The sequence below is a fragment of the Rhinolophus ferrumequinum genome, chromosome 2, assembly GCF_004115265.2.
Source record: "Rhinolophus ferrumequinum isolate MPI-CBG mRhiFer1 chromosome 2, mRhiFer1_v1.p, whole genome shotgun sequence".
Lineage (NCBI taxonomy): Eukaryota > Metazoa > Chordata > Mammalia > Chiroptera > Rhinolophidae > Rhinolophus > Rhinolophus ferrumequinum.
The window spans coordinates 9458952-9479777 of NC_046285.1; the positions used below are offsets into that span (position 1 = coordinate 9458952).

The 20826-nt window shown below is 33.6% G+C and overlaps 1 protein-coding gene across 3 annotated transcripts in view; it reads left to right on the forward strand.

Moving 5' to 3' along the window:
• TSC22D2 (TSC22 domain family member 2) overlaps positions 1–20826 on the forward strand; it is a 47624-nt gene that overhangs the window by 21006 nt on the left and 5792 nt on the right. The window contains exon 2 of one of the 3 annotated variants that reach the window (XR_004425190.1): positions 5151–5309. The exons of the other annotated variants lie outside the window; for them this stretch is intronic. The gene's annotated coding sequence lies outside the window, so the exon portion shown is untranslated. The remainder of the gene's footprint in view (positions 1–5150; positions 5310–20826) is intronic. 3 annotated transcript variants of the gene reach the window in all.

Genomic DNA, 20826 nt, shown 5'->3' on the forward strand with positions numbered 1-20826 from the left:
TGCCACAAAAGATAGGTAAGAACGTCATCACATGATTGACAATGATAACTATCATTTAAAATTTAAGCATTTTATGCCTCTCAGGTAAAGCTGGCAGGATTGGTTAAGCTTCATTCCAGGTGGCTTTTTGAGTTGGAACCTGAAAGATGGTAGAATTTGGTCGTGAAGAGTTAAAGAACTGAGGGAAAAAGAGCATTCCAGTTAGAGAAAATACTGGGAACCATTGTGAAAGTACAGGACTTATAAAGATGGTTAAATTTGATTGGTGCATGAAGCATTTGGAGACAACAGAGAAGAAATCTTGGATTGGGTAGAAAACAAAGATACTAGAGAGGTAATAAAGGCCTTAATTAGGCAATGGACAGGAGGAAAGAATGGGTATCAGAAGGTAGTAATTATACAATTTTGCAACTGATTGGACACGATAGGGAGGCTGTTAAATTTGACTCCAAAGTGTCAAACCTAACTGAGGGAGTGGAGGTACCATTGAAAGTTTTAGTGAAAGAATTGGTTTGGGAAGGAGAAAATAGTGATGAGATTCTGTTGTTAACTACCTTTGGAAGAGGTGAGGAGCTGATGAAAAGTTAAGGTGGAAATACTCAGGGTACAGCTGGAGCTGCAGACCTGAAGCTTGACAGAGAAGTTAAGGTGAGAAGAGACTGAAGATTGATTGATGGACTAACTGACTGATTTATATATATATTTATATATAGTATTTCTTCTCCTTTCTTAGCTTTTCTGTGGCAAGCTGAAATGGGATACCTAATATGTAGGCATTATTTTCAGCACATGACTGGACTTCAAAATTGGTGATGAGGAATTACTAACTGCTTATCCATTATATGCTTCTGCTCATGTGTTTACCATCTTCCTCTTTAGTTAGTAAATTTTCTCAACATAAATCACCACAGCCTGCTTTGACAAGTCATGGTAATTATTTTCAGGGTGAAATCAAGAAACGGTTGAAAAGGGTAGAAATAGTTGGTAACATTATTTTTGTTGTTGGGAGTTTATTTTATTTTTACTTTTCACCAAATGTGTTTTAAGTAGACCAAATTTTTGAGTAGAAGGGAAACTTGTGTGTTTATAAGTGCATAAAATAATCTACTAAACCCAATTTATTCTTTTCTATAGAATCTAGAACTTTGTAGCATAACTTTTTAAGAAAAAACTCTTACCAAACTTCTTCAGATGAGAAGGAAATTTAAATACAGTCTGGAATTGTTAAACCAGACAAATATATAACATTTGTTTTCTAGTCCTCAATAATTTAAATTTTTTAATTCACACTTCTTCAATGTATTTAAACCTGTATGTAGTTTGGCAGCCTTTTGAGAAGGAAAAGAAAGGTAGGCTTATTTTAATTTTTTGTTTTTATTAAGATTTGAGTTGGTAGGTAGTTAGTTGAGAGCGATGACTGAATAACTGACACTCTTATTTTTGTATGTGCATACATACGTATTAGTATGCTAAATCACTCAAATCAGGCAATAGATTTTGTGCGATATAGAGTATTTAAATGTACTAGCTTACCAAAAATTAGCTTCTGGGTTGAGGTTTCAGTTGACTAATTCTAAAATAGTTTTCATATTTGACAGAAATAAATTTAAACAGGTGCTGATAATTTTGAATGTGTATCCCTGATAAATATCTTTAAGAAATAGTATTTTTATGCCATTTTGTTTCCTGATTGTTTTCAAAGTTTGAAGATCCGTCATTGTAAATACTAAAAGATTCAGAAGGTGCTCATTGTTTGATTGGTTGTTTTTAATCGAGCTATTTGGCCCAGAAATAGTGGTGTACATAAACTGTATCCTGGAATCCAAAAACAAAGCTATCTACATATATGCTTGGTAATATCAAGATAAATAAGGCAGTCTCTTCCTAGACCTACACACTATTAGAAGAGGAAAAAGAAGGGAAAAGAATTGTAGTGTCTGACTAATCCCATTCTTCTGTTCACAGTGACTGTTAACCATTGATCTTCAGAAAATTTCTGTGCTTATTTGCAGCAGTTGTTTGTTTTAGATATTGCTAATCTCTCCAGAAAAATGTGACTAATTATGTCTGGGATGATCATAACATACTTTGTTTCAAGAAATGAGATATCGGTTCTTAAAAGCATAATATGATAGCATCTTAAATTTTAATAGCAGTGTATTTCCTTTTTGCTAACTGTCACTAACAAAAGCTCAGTCAGATACGGAGCTTTGTGTTAACAGCCTGCAGGTCCTTATTGCATATATTTTAGTAATATATAACTGGCTTCCACTTAACTTTCTTTTTCCATTTTTACCTTCCTCCACCCCCAGTTTCAATTTCTTTTTTTGTATCTCTCTAATCTCTCTCTGCTCCTTTTGAAAGAATGAGGAGTAGAAATTAAAAATATCAATAACCTATCTTGTTATAGCTGTTTTTTAAAGCTGTATTAATGAAATTCTTTAAGCTATACATTTTGCATATCTTCCACCAAATAGGTAGGTGCATTTGATACAATGCATAACATACTAAACACCTTTTTAAAAAAATATTTAGTATCTTGGCTCAATGACAGATATATGAGGTTTCCTACAATTGTGTCTTTTTATATGTGAATTTCTTGGAGCACACCATCTTTCTAGTATTCTCATTCTGTCATGTACATTTGGACTAATTTTTTTCTGTAAGTTTATCTTTGATATTTCTAGCATCATTTCCTCAATACATTATCTATGGAAAGACTGTATGTAATTTATTGGGGGCATACAAGGGTTGCTCCATTTCGCCATTCTCCGTTCAAAAATAAGCATTGCTGACCTTAGAGAAGCAAGCCTTGGTTTAGCATGCTTAGGATTTCTCAAAACAGTGTAGTGAACTTTTTAAAGAATGTAGTTTACACTTGAAAGTGAAATTTTGTATCTAGTGAAGCTAAGCACATTCATTCAAATAGCAAGTTCCTTTAGGAGCTCTTGTAGGTTTGTTTGATTTCACATACCAATTTTCAAATAATGACTTGGAAATTACAAATCATCTACCTTTTTGCCCCTCTGCTCTCTATTTTGTTCTGTTAATCTAATATTGCCATTAAAATTAGCCAAATAATGGTAAACTTAAGCCTAGTTCTTGCTGGACTGTACTATAAGAACTTTTAATAGGATATTCTCAGTTAAATGGGATTTTTCCTCATAACAAATTGGAAAAGAATGAAATGATAACTATAGGAAACATTCAGGACTTGTTTTTGATAGCAATTTTGCCAGAGATTAAACATTATGATTGCTATATTAGAACAGCTTTCTAAGTAAATATTCATTTTTAGGGCAGTTCTAATTTTAAATTAAATTTAAAGGATATCTAATTAATCTTACCTCTATTCATCCACCATCTTTCAGTTACCTAATTTCATTTCAGATTTTTTAATAAGAATTTCTTACATGGTGGAATTTAGTGATTGAAACTCTTCAAGTGTGACCCCTGTACTTGGTAGCAATTTTGAAAATGCATGCTCAGAAAAATTTTTATATAGAAGTTGCATATTTTTTTAAATGTATGTAGCTCTTAAGTCCAAATTTTACCATACAAATTTTACCACACTTTAAAGTTTTTTTCTACAAGCTTCATAGTGAAATAACTGTTTTTGTTTTGTATGGCTGGTACAAATTCTATCTTCCAAAGGCTTTCCAGGCGTTTATCATAACAATGCTTGTTGTTGGCAGGCCCAAAGAGTCAGGTAGTCTACCCTTTAAATGACCAGTTCATCAAAGCCTTACAGGCAAGCAAATTACCAGCATTATAGATACATATATTTCAGGAAGCATATACTTTGTTTAACATGGCTTGGTATAAAAATCATCAAAACAACATTAAAAAAAATATTAAGGTAGTACTTTGGTTAATAGGAGACGAGTTGAATTAAAACTTTCTAAAAACATTTTGGTAATATGTTGATAAAATGACTACAACTTTAAACTCTTATTTATCCTCATAAATACGGATTTTTGCCTTCACCAGGTGATTACATTGTAAGGCTGTGCTTTGACAAATGACAGTAAAGTATGATTTTATTGAAGTCAAATGTGTTGTGAGATTACATTTGGAAAGACTATATTTGTAAATTGGAAAAATCCTAATAGTTCTTCAGATTCTATGGGAGATTTTTAAATGACGATGTGTAATAGAAAAGTTCCATTAAAAGTTAAAATCTGTAACAGCATTAAGTCTGACCCCTATCTTTGGGTCGAATATCTGGAGATGGCTGCAGTTTCCTTTACAATGCTGTCTTTGAGTTTTCTATAGCTTTGCACATATTGATCTTCCTCAATAATGGCTCCCTTCTTCCCTCTTTCCCTTTGCCTCATTATGTTATTAGGAGGTTAATTTAGGGAGGGAAAAAAATGCCCATAAATATGTGGGTTGCCTTTTCTGTGGATGACTGGCAACTGAAAATATAAATGAGCCTTATCAGACAAAATTTTATTAATATTACCCTTCAGTGATTAAAATAGATGCCCAATTGAAAGGTTTTTTGTAAAAATTTAATAAACTTAAGATTATATTCTTAATGAAGTAATTTTTATCATTATTAAATCTTCTTACACCCAATTTTCTTATGTGCCCAGACACAGATGAACAGGACACGTTGTTATGGCTATTATATAAAATACATAATAACATTTTATTCTTTCCGTCACGTCTAATTTTAAAATTGGAGTGGCAGAAACAGACTGAGATTTAGATATAAAAATTGCTGTCTTGAGCATTTAAATGATTGGTATAGGTGACTACTAATACAGCCACCTGTGCTGTAAGTCTAGAAACTTATATGTGGATGTGGACCAAACAGTAGAATTCCAGTGCCATTCTACAGGACTACCAAGCTATCTATAGCAAGTTATGGTGTTAAATCATAATTTCTAGATCATGATCTTAAACTTATAATTGATTCCATTTCTACTTGACTCTTTACTAACAAGTATTCCAATGGCCTGAAAGTCCATGTTGAAATTTAAAGTTTGAAGTATCCAGATTAAATATGAAATTATTTTACATCAAAAAAAATACTTAAGTACAAAATATCAGTTGTGTAATCATGGTAAAACATAAAACTTTGCTATAAAAAATTTTTAAAGGCTATTTGATTAAAACACTTATTTACTTAAACTCTTTGCTAGAATTTTTTTTAGAATTCAGCATCGGAGGAGGAATGTGACATAATAATGATCGAAAGCCGAAAGTTTAAAAGTTGTGATGCCCTCACATGGTTGGAGGGTTATTCTAGCTTCTAAGGACTGAATGTTGTCCACAAGAGTGTCTCATCAGGTCATAAATTGGTAAGACTTAATGGATTAGATTTTATGTATTATACCTGATGTTGTTGTATTGAGATGAATATTTATGAAAATGAACACATTGTATAAGTAAGAGTATAGTATTAAGTATAAGTTAAAACTTGGAATTTTAAATATAATACTTGAAGTATGTAATTTTTATCAAAGTTTCATGAGGCTAAAGGCCATATCTTTGCAGCGGTGTTTAATAATCAGTTTAAAAAATAAAGTGACATCCTGTATTATAGTAAAATTATTTAAATATTGCTATTGCATCTGCTGTAGATGCTTACAATATAGGTAAGAGCCCCAAATACTTTCTAGTTTTTAACCCAGGAGATACTTGAGAAATAATATATTAGTCTTTTATTTTTAAAAAAAAATCATTTTCTTCAGAAAATAGAGTTTAAATTAATTTTATTGCCTTTGGGGTTTTATTTCTCTTCATAAAAGGCTTTTTTCTTCTAGATGTCTCTAAAAGTAAAGACAAGAAAATTTTCTCAGTTCTTACATTGAGAACACTTAAGATGTCAATATCAAATGAAAATTATATGTTAGAAGTTAGTATACATTTTTTGTATCCCCTGAAAATCAAAACATTTCCTTTCAGAATTATATTCTTCTTAGAAAAAAATTTTTTAACCTGTTTTGTGTACCTTATTTTGCTTTGTTTTTAACACAGCTATATTTTGTAGTGGGGCTTTTGAAATAATACAGTTTAGATTAGAATAAGATCTTAATCTGCAATCTGAAGATCACATTTTGCAGGTGAAGAAAAAGAACGTGGGTTAAGTGATATATGTCCAGGGTCATAGAGTTGTAGAATTAATATTTTTGTTAAAGTATGGTACACAGATCCTGGAAGTCTATCAAAGGTTATTTGAAATTATCATCTAAACAGGGTACCATATCTCTGATTTTATTCTAAACCAAAGATATGTTATTTTCTCCCTTACACATACTCATACCCATTCTATCTTTTGAATAATATTCTAAATTGTTTCTGAGATGGTAGTCCATGACTATGTATTGATCGTATTCTATAAACTTAGATTTCTTAAACCAGTAATTGCAATCAGTGGTAGTCTGGAAGGAGATACAACAAACTAACAACAGTTGTCCCTTATTCTATATACTTTTTTTTTCATTTTCTACAATAAATCGTATAATTCTGGTAATTAGGAAAATAATTTATAATTTCTTTAGTGTAGGATATCCATATTTAGTAGTCAAGGGGTTGTGAACCCTATGGAATATTGGATTGAAATTTATGTATGTTCACTTTTCAGTGAAAGGTTCAGAGCATTTGTCAGCTTTTCAAAGACAGTTGAGTAACATTGCTAGTGACTGTGTCTAAGGGACAAGCCTTGTTAGACACCTAAGTGTGTAACTCATGAAAGAAATTTTTAATGAATACACTGATTCTGTAACTTTTACTGCTATTTATCCAAGTCTAGTTTCTTATAAGTGATCATTAGACTAATGGAACAAATCAGAGCCTAGCCACTTTCAATGGAGGAATTTCATACTGTCAATCTGTATGCTCAGTGTTGATTGGATTTCTCCACAGAATAGTTTTGTTCTTCCTATTGAGTGGTTACTATGCGTCAGATACTGTGCTAAGTATTTTTGGCATGTTATCTCATTTAATATCCACAACAGCCATATTACATAGATACTGTTCAATATCCTCAGTTTACAGAGAAGGAAATTGAAAGTTTTATAGAGAGTAAGTAATTTGCTCAGACTACAGAGCTGTTAGCTATGATTCAAATCTAGCTTTCTCACTGGAACTTGGGCTCTCAACTGGTATGCAGGTACGCAGAGTAACCCTGGAAAACGCAAAGGATAAGAGAGAATTTATATTGAATGAAGATGTGGATAAATTTGATTTCCTTTGGACTTAAGTAGTAATGGGTCGTTCTCTATTGTAAAACCATCTTTTAAAGCACTTGCCAAAAAATAAATTTGGTAAGACAGTTGCTTACTGTCTAAGTATTCACTGCATTAAAAAATAACCTCTTTTCAAATTTAATGCTTATGATTATAAGCAAATTTATTATGTATGTATTATAAAAGTTTTGGTATTTACTTAGAATAGTATTGTACTAAGTATAACCATTAAGGAACTCACCCTTTAATATTTAGGATTTATAGATAGCAAATACTGGGAAGCAGTTTAAAAAACTACTTTGAGCTGCAAATGTTTCTTGGATTGGGGGGGTCACATGTAAAACCCCCTACTAAGTGCTACATCTGTTTCCCATTTGTTCTTAATTGTGAATAATTCTATTAAGAAACCTCTTTTATGTCTACTTTTAAAATATTTATGGGACAAAATTTATTTTTGGATACATGGAATTTTTTAATCCAGCACCAACTTTGTGCAGATTGCTTTGGTTGGTTTAATTTTATTCTCAAATGAGATCCAAACCTTATAACTGATTCTCTATTTTTGAGTGTTTATAATAAAGTTCCTTTGTCTAAATATGGCTTAAGTTAAATCCACAATAATAGTACTGCTTAAAAAAAAAAAAACAAGTGAAATCATAAGAATTTGTTTACTCTTCAGTTAAATTGAAATAGTCTGCAGATCAAGTATAAACTTAATTTTTTCAGGGTCACGGTTAAAAACTTACAGCTTGATAGGTCATCAGAATTTGAGAATGCTATCTTCTTTGAGTCTTCTTTTGGATAATTTGTATTCAGCTTCTTTTGTAGTAATGTATTTGCCTTTTCAAAATTAAAACTATGGAAAGTTTGGAAAATAAGAAAATCAAGCCTACTCCATGTTTTTAACACAATCAGTGTCAGTGTTTGTATATTCCCTTCCTGACTTTGAGATACATACATGTATGCATGGATATTGATAGTTGCGATCATGTTTAAGTAGCTTTTAGTTTTTAGTGTTCCAAACATTCGTCTGTTTGTACAAAGCTAATACTGATAGGTCATAGATTTTGAATTTTGGACTGATATTTTAACATCTATGAAAGTAGCATCCCTTCTAGCTTTTCTTTCTATTTCTCTGGTTGTTTATTCTCAGTACCCTTGGCAGGCTTTTCCTTTCTCTTTGTCCTTTTAAGTGCTGTCAGGACCCTCTTTTCATATTTTTCATCATGCTTAGAGCATATAGATGGCGTTGAGTGTCACCTAATGCTGTAGGAAGCCATCTATATATGCTCTAGGTGCGCAAATTTGTTACCGAGGCATCTCTCCTTACATTGAAACTCCCCTGATCTCTCCTAGTCAGTGAATCAGTGTTTGCCTCCTGAGTATTTCTTCAGCCTTTACATCTCTCATCCCCATTCAGGACTCAATCCTTTCTTATATGGAAATGTAACAACCTTCTAACTGGTCTTCATTATTTGAGTTTTCTAACATGATTTTGGGTTTGTTTGTTTTTTTTTCCTTTTCTTCTCTACCCAACTGTGGCACTTCCTCTACTAACATTTTTTCCTGACCCTAAAATACCCTCTGAAATCTTGTCCTGTCTTAGCATTTATCACACCTCTAAATTGCCGGTCTTGCACTAAATTATCAACTCTGGGATTATATTTATTTGTTTTGTAACCCTATAAACAGCATTTGCTAAATATTTAAGTACATTAAAATCCCTCTGCAATGTGGCATCACAAAATTTGGTATCTGGAAAGAATGTCAGAAGTTAATCACGTATAGTTAGAGGCAAGAGTCAAATGTAGAAACCAGATCCCCTAACTCCTAAGTCAGTGTGCCTTGTGTATTTCATGATACTTAGATTTTTGTCACTATACCTTACTAATACAAATTATAGAGTTAACATATTAAGTGTTTACCATATGCCAGACCCTAACGCATTATCTTACTGAACCCTAGTATCTGGTCCTATTATTATCCTTTGGAAAGGCTTAAATGACTTGGTGAAGTTATATCATAAAAGCGATCGAGTTGGGATTCAAACCTGGATATGACTCCAGAGCCCCAAGCCTATTATTCAGTACCACCTCTGAGTTTCTCTTCTGAGTCTAGAATTCTGAATCTGACTTGGAAAGGAATTTAGTGGTCATTTATTCCGACCACTTTTCTCATACTTGAATCGTGGCTACGATACACTAAGTTGTCATCTAACCTTTGAACGCCTCCAGTGATGTTTATTATCTTGGCATCCTGGTCTTTCCTTTTCCATTTCATGTTCAGACCTTTTGTAAACCCTTTCTGTACAACAAAAACTAAAATGTGAAGCAGAAAAATCAGATGATTGACATCACTTAAAGCATTTAGTAAAGAGATTAGGTTCATGTAAAAATATAAGCTGCACTACAATTCTGTGGAAACATTGAACTGAGAACATTCTCTAGTTTTTCCTGTGTTTTCATAGCTGCCATAGTAAAAAATACAGGTTCCTATTCTTGGCCATAGGTCATTGGTGTTAGTACAAATGTAGTTTTAAAATTCTTTTTCAGAAATGACTGAGGAGACGTTGTTTAACATATTAGAGATCACAAGGGTGTTTTCCCACCTGGTGATTGATTCTGGTTATGATGCAAGAATTTCACACAACTCCTTCATATGTGCTTTGACCCACCAGTGTAAAAAGAGTGAATTGCATCTGAATTTCTTCAGACTCCTGGACCTGGTTTACTTAGCACTTCTACTTGTCCGGGAGGCTTAAATGCATGACAATTGAACTGTCCTATGTATCCTCCCAGACCAAACGAGTAAGGCTTTGGCCCCCCACTTCCCACCTTCAGGGGTAGTTTTGAGTTTTTCACTTCTTCCCTTTAGATTCAGTTCTGGTCATCTGTAGACTGATATTGGTCAATTGAGAAAACCCACAGATGGATATTTATGAGGCATGATTATACAATTAAGCCTTTCACTGGGTTTAGAAAATGATTTCTCCACAAATCCATGATTCTAATATAAAAAGATCTTTGTCAAGATTTTTATCTAAAAGAACATTAAGAAGTTTTAAAGTCCACTTTGTTTTCCATGAAGTCTTCTATGACTTTATCTATGGTGTAATTTTGTCAAAAGTAACCTGAAAATCCCTAGCTTTAGCTTTTCTGTTCCTCAAACCTAAACAGTTTTTCTCCTTATTTCAGTTACCTATATTATATAGAAACGGCTGACTTTTCCTCCTCAGTTAGTATCAACCAGACTCAAGGAACATCTCAAAAAGCTTTATTGGCTTTGTACGTAAGCTGTCTTTGTCAGGGAGAAACAACTTCTCAGGAGGTCTGCACATTTTTACCATGTGCCAGTGACACCCTTCTGATTAGTTTCTAATCATTTAAATAGCTGATTAATTTCTTCTGCTTACTGGCATGACGAGCCCAACATAAGATAAGTTCATACTGAACTTACAAATTATAATTAGATAATATATTAAATACTATACATTTGATTCCATCCTTTTTTTCAGTTAAATGTTTAATACGTATCAATTATATGCAGTGTTCTAATTCATAGACCCTTGAGATGGATGCAGTTCCTGCCTTTAAGGATTAATTCAAGGAGAAGAACATTCAATAAAGGCAATCAAAACAAAATTATCTCTGGAAGAATCAGAGGGGTGGGGCCTATTGGCAAAAAAGGAAGAGAGCAAAGAGGATGGAGGTGAAGCATCCCATTTCAGATGACAGTCTCAACTCTAGAATCTAAATTGAATTAACAGATTTTAGGTTATGATGTAAGTCTAGAACTCATTATCGATTTTACACAAATTGATGTGTACAAACTATTGTAAAATTCTGTCACTTACATATCTATATTATAGAATTGTTATTGCCTATAATTCAAGGACATGGACCTAGACTGAAATGAGAAAAGTTGTTGGCTATTAAAAACTTCTTGTCATAGAAAATGTACCTATTTGAGTACAGTTTTGCTTGAGTGAAAAACCCTTAAAACCCTTTAGATTTTATAATAGTGTTACTTTATATTTTTGTTTATTGTCCTGTACCAGAATCCCTTTTGGAGTTAGGTAATTCTAAAGCAGTGATTCTCAACTAAAGTAATATGTAGTTTAGAAGCAAAGATACACTTTATCCCGTTCTTATGATTTGTTTTTAGTAATGTTTATTGTTGAAATTTCATATAAAGGAAGGCATAGGATGTTTTTAGTTAAACACTGTTTTGGAAATTTTTATTTTTAATTAAATTAATTTGGTTATATCTCAGTGACCTTTGGAAAAATTTCTCACAGTAAGTTAAGATGATTTTTATCCTACACAGTGAAGCATTGAGATCCTAAAGAGCATCAGTAAGAACTTTGTTAATGTTCAATCCACAGGAACTCTGTGCTGAGAACTATTGATGTAAGTTTAAATCTCAAGTCAAACAGTTTTTATTAGCATATATTTTGTGGCTGCATTAAATCTTTTAACGTGTGACTAATTACAAAGAAATGAAGTAAAATTTAAGGCATAACTAGGATTATTTCATTCTTTGGCTGAGACATAAATACGAAGGCTATTTCTTAATGCTAATCATAATTGATTTTTATTTGTACCTCATGACTTTGTAATTTAAGATACATTGGGGTAGTAGACCTTATGCAGTGTTGAAGTCCAACTTGATTCAAACAATAGAAGGAACTAATTTTTTTAAGTGTTTACTATTGTAAAAAGTCTCATATAATACTTACAACAACCCTTTAAGGTAGATAACCATGACCTCATAGACAGATGAGGAAATTGGTTTTTATATCTTAACATGCTCAAATCACCCCGCCATTAAGTAGTGGAGTTGGGATATAAAACCGGATTGTAGAATGCTAAAGCCTGTGCTTTTAAACCACTTTATTATTTCTTGAGAATTCAGCCATTAGCGTAGGCAGCTGCTAAGGGATTAGCTCTCTTACCCCAGAATGTCTGCCCCCAGAATGAAGTAGAGAGCGAAAGAGAGTAAGCCAAGTGGTAGTAAACTGATAACTTAGAAAACTTGGACTCTTCAGAGCATGTATTCCCAGTACTTACTTTATATTTATTGACGGTGAGCATTCTAATTCTTTGCTCAGACCCAAGCCAATCCAAATTTTTAAAATATGGCAAATGCAAAACATTCATTGATTTAGTAAAAGTTAAATAGACCAGACTTTTTTCTTTCCTGATACAATATTATCTTTGTTTTATTAAGGCGTAATGACCATGACTGGTGCTGTCCCCTTTGGTCTAAATCACAGTGAGGCAACTCTCTCTTTAAAAACCTCATGGCACTCTTGTATTCTTCGGGGTTTATCCCTATTTTAAAACGGTTCCTTGGTAGCCTCCATTTTTATTTATTACTATCCCTGGACTTTGGGGACAAATTAGGAAGAGCTACAAGGTAGCAAGCAAATACGTTGTTTATAGAATTACGCTTTTTTTATATAAAGCTATTTTAAGTAATGTCTCTGTACCTTCAAGAAATGGGCATAAATGAAAAGATTAGTTATGACATGAGCAAAATTTACCTATGTGCTCTTCACTGGTATTTGGCATTTGGTATTCAAGGGGATAGTTTCATTTTCACTCATTTGGTTAAGCCTCATTGTGGAAATGGGATTGAGAGGATTTGTTCAACAATAGCTGTTTTGTTGGGGGGAAAAAAAAAATAGAATGTTTGAGAAAGAAGAGACATTTTTGAAGCCAGTCAGTGAAATAAATAATTAGGTTTCCCAAGAATGGCAATTTCTTCCCATAACTCTTCACATGTTGGTGTTCTCCAATATTTTGGCCCCATTTGTCTTTTCACTATATAAGCAAGCTCATTTTTCACAGTTTGAGCTACCTACCACATTCTGACAACTCGCAAACCTGGACTTCTAGGCCAGAGATTACTCTTGAGTTCCAGATACCAGTTTCCATCAACCTTCTTTCTGTATTTCCAGGATCTACATTCCAGATGTCCCAGAATTCAGCAGTCTCAAGTGAAACTTGAAGTTTTAATTTTATCATCTTTATTCCCAAATTCCTTGTCACTCAGTCTTCATACCGCCCAGCCCCCACTCCCGACAAAATACAGCTTTCTTCCTGTGACCCATTAACTGTCTTCTTAACTCCTTCTTGCTCTAGGCTAAAAACCTAGTCATCCTGGCCTTGTTTTCATTATGGGTGAGCCCCTTTCCTTTATCATCCCTCTGATCTCTCACAGATTCTCTATGCTTCAATGACAAAAACTATCCTTTTACCTTCCTTAATGCCAGTGAGCAAACATTTTGCAGTGGCCTGCTAGCCCTCCTCTCTTGCTTACTTAGGTAACATCTTTTCAAGATCTCTTGAATGTCTATTTTTCCTTCTCACCACCCACCACCACCACCACCACCTCCACAGACCAAAAACCACATTCAAGTGGTTACACTAAGTTCCATAAAAGTCTTTGAAACTAGTGATGAAGGAAAAAAGCCCAGTGAGATTAACCTGCCTCGGGACACAGCAGATTTGAGGTGAGGCCACGCTGTTCCATGTATTTGCTAAGGCCACACCTAGTGATCTTCCTGGTGGTGGACATTGTCCGCCTTCGTATTCTTCCATCCAGAGCGCATTGAGTTCTGGGCTTTGTGCAGAGGAGACAGATTGGGATTCATCATTTTTTATAAAAGTGTCCTCTAGAAACAGGTTACTGAGACTCAGCTATATAGGAAATGAGACAAAGTTAGTTCAGGATTTAGGACTCATTGCTTCCAAAGGAATTTGGATTACTAGATGTCTGAATTAGATATTAGGCAGCAGGGACACACAGCAAGTTTAGTTCCAGACTGAGGAGTGAGATTAAAGAGTATTTCCTCAGTTATTGGTTTTGAGTTTAGTTAAAATGATAGCATTACCCATGTCCTAGGACTGCTTAGAAAAACTGTTGCTGTTCGTGCAGGAAGAGGCTTTGGGGATGATCCAGTACAGCTCCCTCGTGTCATCGCTAGAGAAAGTGCAAGTGATATATTCAGAACTCAAATTCCAAGTATACAGTCTATGAGTCCAGGCTTCTACAACATGTGAATTCTTTCGTAGATGGCTGCCAGCCTTGTGGTCGATTTTGTATAGCACGTATACCTCTGTCTAGTAAGAGAGATACACAGCTGTTAAAACAGTCTATGTGGTTAGTGCAGTAAGAGTAGTAGTACTTCTGAAAGGGTTAGAAAAGCCTTTATAGAAAATATTTTAGCTGAAAGCTATAAAAACAATGGTAGAATTTCCACAGAAGTACCCAGAGAGTAAGAAACTGTGAGCAAAGAGTGCGAGTGAGACATGGTGGGTCTCAGGAGTTTCAGATATCCAGTTTTAATTTTCAGCTGGCATTGAGAATGGGGGAGAATTGTAATGGTTAGCATTGGAAATCAATTAGTAAACTCATTTCTTATTTTTTTTCCTTTTGGCCCATTTTTATGTCATTATTGAATTCTGAATCACTTTAGAAATGTTAGAAGGATTTAGCTATATAAAAGGGTTGTTTTTATAATAGGCCCACTGCTGGGTGAAAATTTATTCAATGCTTGTTGGTCTCTGAAATGAAATACAAATCTTAAGAGTTTTTGTTTTTATTTCCTTTGACATTCTTTTCTATCATGTTCTTTCTCCAATTTTGTTCATTTTCATACATTTACACCATGAAAATTTCCTTAGGTGGTGAAAGTGCTGTTTCCTCATAGTCAAGGGAAGGAATGCTATTTTCAACCTTTTGAAGGAGAATTGATCTTTACTACAAAATGACTGTTAAACATAGTCCTTCCCCTGGCAGGTTTTTCCTAAATCTGTATTGTTTTCCTAACACAGCTGAAGTAATTTGAACTCCTAATTTTTTATTATCTTCATTTATATTTAAGAATTTTTATTGAAATTTTCTCTCCTTTCCTATTAAAATTTTGTACTTCCTAGAAAAGATAGTCCTTAAAATCAGTATTGAAAAACAGAGATCTTTTACTAGATTAAGGTATATTTTAATCACTAAAATTCTGATGTTTTTAGAAGTTGGTTGCCATCAGCTTCTATCCCAAAATTCTAAAGGAATGGTTTTAGAATATCTAGAATGAATATATGGAACTGCATCCATTTTATTCCTTTTCAGTATAACTATATTGTTTAGATTTTTTGTGAGGTATTTGGAGCTAGATGTCAATTGGCAAAATTTGAAATCCTTTCTAAATCCCTCTCCCTTTTTTACTCTTAAGTACCAGTGTATATATCAATCTAAATAATTGACAGTCATATACTGTTTTCCAGTCCCTAGGAATTAATTTAAAGTAGCCAGGACTATAGTGTCAAATTTTTAATTTGGGCTTAAGCCCTTTAGTGTGTGTCCTTCATTCTCCAGTCATGAATTGTGCTGTCATCAAATTACCTATTGCTGCTGTGTAAACAGTACAATGAAATCTCTTTCAAGAGAGGCTGCTCTAAATGTAAGCACTCCAACATTGGAGAAATGCCACCCTCCTGCTCCTACCCCTTTCTTATTTCACTGTGACTCAGGAAGGAAATAACTTTTTCATCCTGTCAAACCTTGCCTAATGTTAGTATAATATGAAATAACTAGCTATTCCATAAGCTCATGTATTTTAAGTAGACATGATTTCATGTTCTTATAACATTTAAGTATTTAACTTGAAATAATAGAATATTAAACTTTCTTAGTTTATTTGGAATATCTGGGTTGTAATGGTAAAATTGCTACGCATATTTCACTTTTGTATCAGTCTCTAGTTTTTCCAGACTAAATTTTTATATCTTCCATCTTGAGTGTTTTAATACAATTTTAGTTCAGCTAGTTTTTGAATTGTTTCCTTAGAGTGGCTCTACAAATAAAAACTATAATTATATCAGAATATTACTACCAAATACTAAAATAATGCCCCAAAAATATCATAACTTGGAAATATAGAGAGACCTGGAAAAAGGTGACGTTAATATTAATCTTATCTACACCTTCTTTGGAATGCATTTTTAATTAACATTTTTGTGTAGCCTATTGTATCATAGATGTTTATCCCAAACTTTTACTTTTTATTTACCAGAATCATTTTGAACAGAAATAACTATACTGGGAGTTATGAACATTATTTATTTTACACCATATATTTTGTAGGGAACTATAATTCCCTCTAAGCCAAGGAAATAAATTTTACAAATCAGAAATATAACTTAACAATGATTGTTGTTTCTTATGTTGAACATAGTACCTTACCTTCCAAATGAAATAGTTCCTAAAGAAAGTGGAATTGTTGGCTCCTTGTCCCTCCTTTCTCCCTTTCCTGTCTTCCATGAGTTCACACTGTATAGTGTAATAACTCCTTCATGAGTCGTTTTCATTTTGGATTGTTTTTCAGTATTCTCCAAAACTCATTGAAAGTAGTCTTGCTTCTATCCCTGTCCCCATCTGCGTGCCTTCCCAAATAGATAACCACTTTCTTAGTATGCATGTGTGTATCCTTCCAGTTTCTTTATCCCCCTTCACACTAATGCTAATATACACACATCTGTACCTTTACTTTTAAAGATCTCCAGGATGCATTGTTTCCATCTCAGTACACAGAAAGGCATCTTTGTGATGGTTTTTTTAATAGATGGGTACTATTCAATTGAAGGATAGCTCTACCATGATTTATTTAACCAGTTTTCCTATGATAAGTAGCCTTGTTAATACATTATTTCCTATGTATGTAAAAAATCTGGGATAAATTCCCAGGTGTAGGATTGCTGGCTCAAAGAGTGAATAAATAAGAGAGTGTGTGTGTGTGTGTGTGTGTGTGTGTGTGTGTGTGTGTGTGAGAGAGAGAGACAGAGAGACAGAGAGACAGAGAGACAGAGACAGAGACAGAGAAGTTGTTAGGTATTACCAAGTTGGTCTCTATAGGGGTGTGCCGTTACAGCACTCGCACCAGCACTGTAGGACAAGGCCCATTTCCCACAGCCTCACTAACAGTGTATTAAATTTTAATATGATTGCCAGTCTGTTTAGGGAAATGATACATTATAGGGTTAATCTGTATTTGTATTATGAATGAGACGTTGACTGTTTTTTCATGTCATTTCTTGTGAACTGTGCATGTGAATTCTACCGATTTTTCTATTGGGATTCTAGTCTTACAGATTTGTAGAAGTACTTTATTTTTTTATTGTTTTTAATACTTTATATTTTAGGGAAATTATTAACAAAGTTTTTCTATATTTAGTTTTCTATATTCCTCTATTTTTGAGACATAATTAGAAAGGCCTCTCACACTCTAAAGTATTAAAGAAATTCTTCCTAAAATGGCTTTTATACAGGTAACATAGGAAAGGGACTTTGTATTGATTGTATACCTTTTTGTGTATACTCTGAATTTTTCACCATGTGTATGTATCTTTTTTAACTTTTGAAATAATTATAAATTATAGATTCATAAGAAATTGCAAAAAAAAAAAAAAAGGACCGGGAGGTGTCCTGTGTCCCTTTACCCAGTGCCCCCAGTGCTGATATCTTGCATGACTAGTGTAGCATCCAACACCAGGAAGTTGGCATTGGTGCAATCCACAGTATGGATCCTTTTTTCCTCTTTTGAAGTATTCTTTTCTGGCCAGGATTTTGACCTAAAATTAATTAGATGAATGTAAAATATGCTGAGGGCAGTAGTAAGCAAAGTTTTTGTAGATGCTAAAACCAAATATCAATCTTTATGTAAATATTTAGCTGGATTTTTTTAATAGGTCCTTGGTAAAAGCTTTTTTCACACCATTATAAGACTGGTTACTTGAAAAAATAATATTTAGTGAGTAGCTATTTTACCTGCTTTGCTTAGCTTTTATCATCCACAAAAAAAATCACTTATTTTGTGTTAATAATAAAAATCTTCATGGAGCATTTTAATGAGTTTTTTTAACATCATGAAATGTAACAGATTATTTATTTTTACATTAGTAGGATTTATGATCAATAATTAGAATACATAAAGTTTTAAGGTCTTAGCTTTATTTACTGTTATTACCTTTGATGTTTTTTGTTCTTAATCACACAGGTTTGCTTGGCCAGAGATTAAGTCTGCATGAATTTTATCTGTTTAGACTCCTTTTTGGAAGGAGAATTGTTATTTGCTTTTAAATTAAGTGTCAAGCTGTAAGTATTTTTTTAGATTCCTCTCACCGAAGAGTGCTGGATTTTTTTCCCCCTATTTAACCTTCACAGGTTTGCTGAGCTAGGTTCATTAGATTTTTTTGCAATCAGCTTAACGGTTCCTTTCTAAAAACAACGTGCGTTTCTTAAGGAGGAGGCAAAATATTACCCAGGTTAAAATTAATGCATTTTAGTTAGTAATGATTATATTTATAGAGCTTACTGGAGGTTGAAGGGGTGAAGATTGTAGATGATATATTGGAAACAGTAGTACATGATTCTTGAGGACTGGCCTCCAGGAAAGATTATAGCTTCTGCTTGTGAGTTTATAAAGAATCATTTTTACCTGGTTTGGGTAAGGGGCTTGAACATTAGTGTATCAGATAGATTTGCCAACTCAATCAAAGATGTTTGTTCTTCATAAGAAAAGATTTGATTTTGTAATTTAGGAAATTCCTATCGTGGATTTTGTGATTGCAACTCAGCACAGAAAGTTAGAAGGGTCCTTGGGTGAAGCAGGGTAATATTTTTCTTTCTTTTTTTTTACAATATTATGTATATTGATACATATATTTTAAAGATATCTTCAGCTTTCTAACAAACCAAAAGAACATTTTAGTTCTTAGTGAATAGAAAAACTATGCTGGCTGTTTAAAGATTACTGAGCAAGTGCCTTTTCCAGAAGTTACCTCCCTTGTTCTCAGAGCTGACCCTTTTCTAGGAATGTGCTAGATAAGATAAATGGCATATTATGAACAGTTTTAATCTTTGGATCCATGCTTATGGTTTCACAGTTAGCATGTGGTGCTTAGGCAAAGCACTCTTCATAATATACACAGCTCTATTTCTTTTAGGTCGTTATAGATACTTGCTTTTTTCCTTTCAGTCTTACTATTATGGTAGAAAAAGCATGTGTTTTGACATTAACTGGGTCTAGGTTTGAATCCTGTCCCTAGCAGTCTTGGAGTTATTAGGTTGGCACAAAAATAATTGCAGTTTAAAAGGTTAGAAATAATTGCAAAAACCGCAATTACTTTTGCACCAACCTAATACTTAACCGTAAAATGAGAGTGTTGCTCAGGCTTGTAATGTGTGCCTGCTGTAAGGTAGACAGTCCTTCGAGTTCTTTTCTTCTCCCTTGTTGCTTTGTTAACTAGCATTTGTATCAAGGGGAGAACAGAAAAAAGACAAAGTAGTCAAAATGTAAGAGAAGAAACTTGCACTATTTTTTTTTTAAACAAGTAGTCATGACCTCTCTGTCCACATTAATACAGAAAAAGTTGATTTCCCATAGAATTTTTTCTTAAATCAGAGATCAAGTTAGCATTACTCTTTGATTTTAATTTTTAGAACGGAAAGACTGGGGATGGTTTGTACAACATTGCTAAGCTGAGAGTATGAATGAAGCAGTTAGCCTACGAAGAAGGACAAAAATGTAGGGAACTTGTAAAGCCAGAGGTTCATACCTGGCCTCTTGTAGTCTCAGCGAGGCTGCAGGTGATCTCATTGTGAGAAGAGTAGGGCGGCCTGGGGAGAAAAGCTGGTGGCAGCCGGTTGGGATGAATTCAAGATGAACTGCAGCCTGAAAAGCCAAGCTGTCTTGCTGTAGCATTGATATTTTAAGTGAGTTTTACTTTTCCTTTGAATGTGATCATAATTTACTTTTTAAAAACACTAAATTCAAGCTTATTTGGTTCCTTTGGAGCTACTATTTAAGTAAATAAAAATGTATCATTCTTGTCTTTTTTGCCCACAGTTCCGTATTTCTGTTCATTTTCCCCATACCCATAATTTTTAATTCATCTAGTAAATGCTAATAAGGTACGATTTTATTTTAAAAGAGTGACACACAGTAAACAAAGTTTCTTTTTAAAAATTATGCTTCACTTTTATCTAGTACTTAGAGTTTATGAGAATAATTATAAAGTCTTAAGCAGGAAGCCTTCTCTTAAGAAACTTAGCTTCTGAAACTGGTTAACCAAGTTATAGTGTGGTGAATGCAGTAATAAAAAAGAAAACAGGTGTAATACCATAACACTGGGTCAAGGAAGAAAACGAAGGAAAAATATTCATTCTGCTTCAGTTGATCTTTCTCTTTTTAAAAGAGAAACATGGAGCCCAAACCATTATGTTGACTTTGAACACAATAGAAAATCTGTTACCCTCATTGAAACAAAATTCTTAAACCATGTTCTGGGATCTTGAAATAGAATACCCTCTTAACTGCTTGTTTAAGACTACCCTCTTGGTATCTTTATTGTAAATAGGTTATTTAAAGCAGTGGTTCTCAAACTTTAGCTTCTATCAGAGTCACCTGAAGGAGTTATTAAAATAGACTTCCTGGGTCCCACCTCGAGTATTAATTGAGTGGTTTGGGGGTAGACCCAATTGTTTCCATTTCTGACAGGTTCCCGGGTGATCGCCGATGCTGCTGGGCGGGGGACCACACTCTGAGAACTACTGATTTAATCAAACG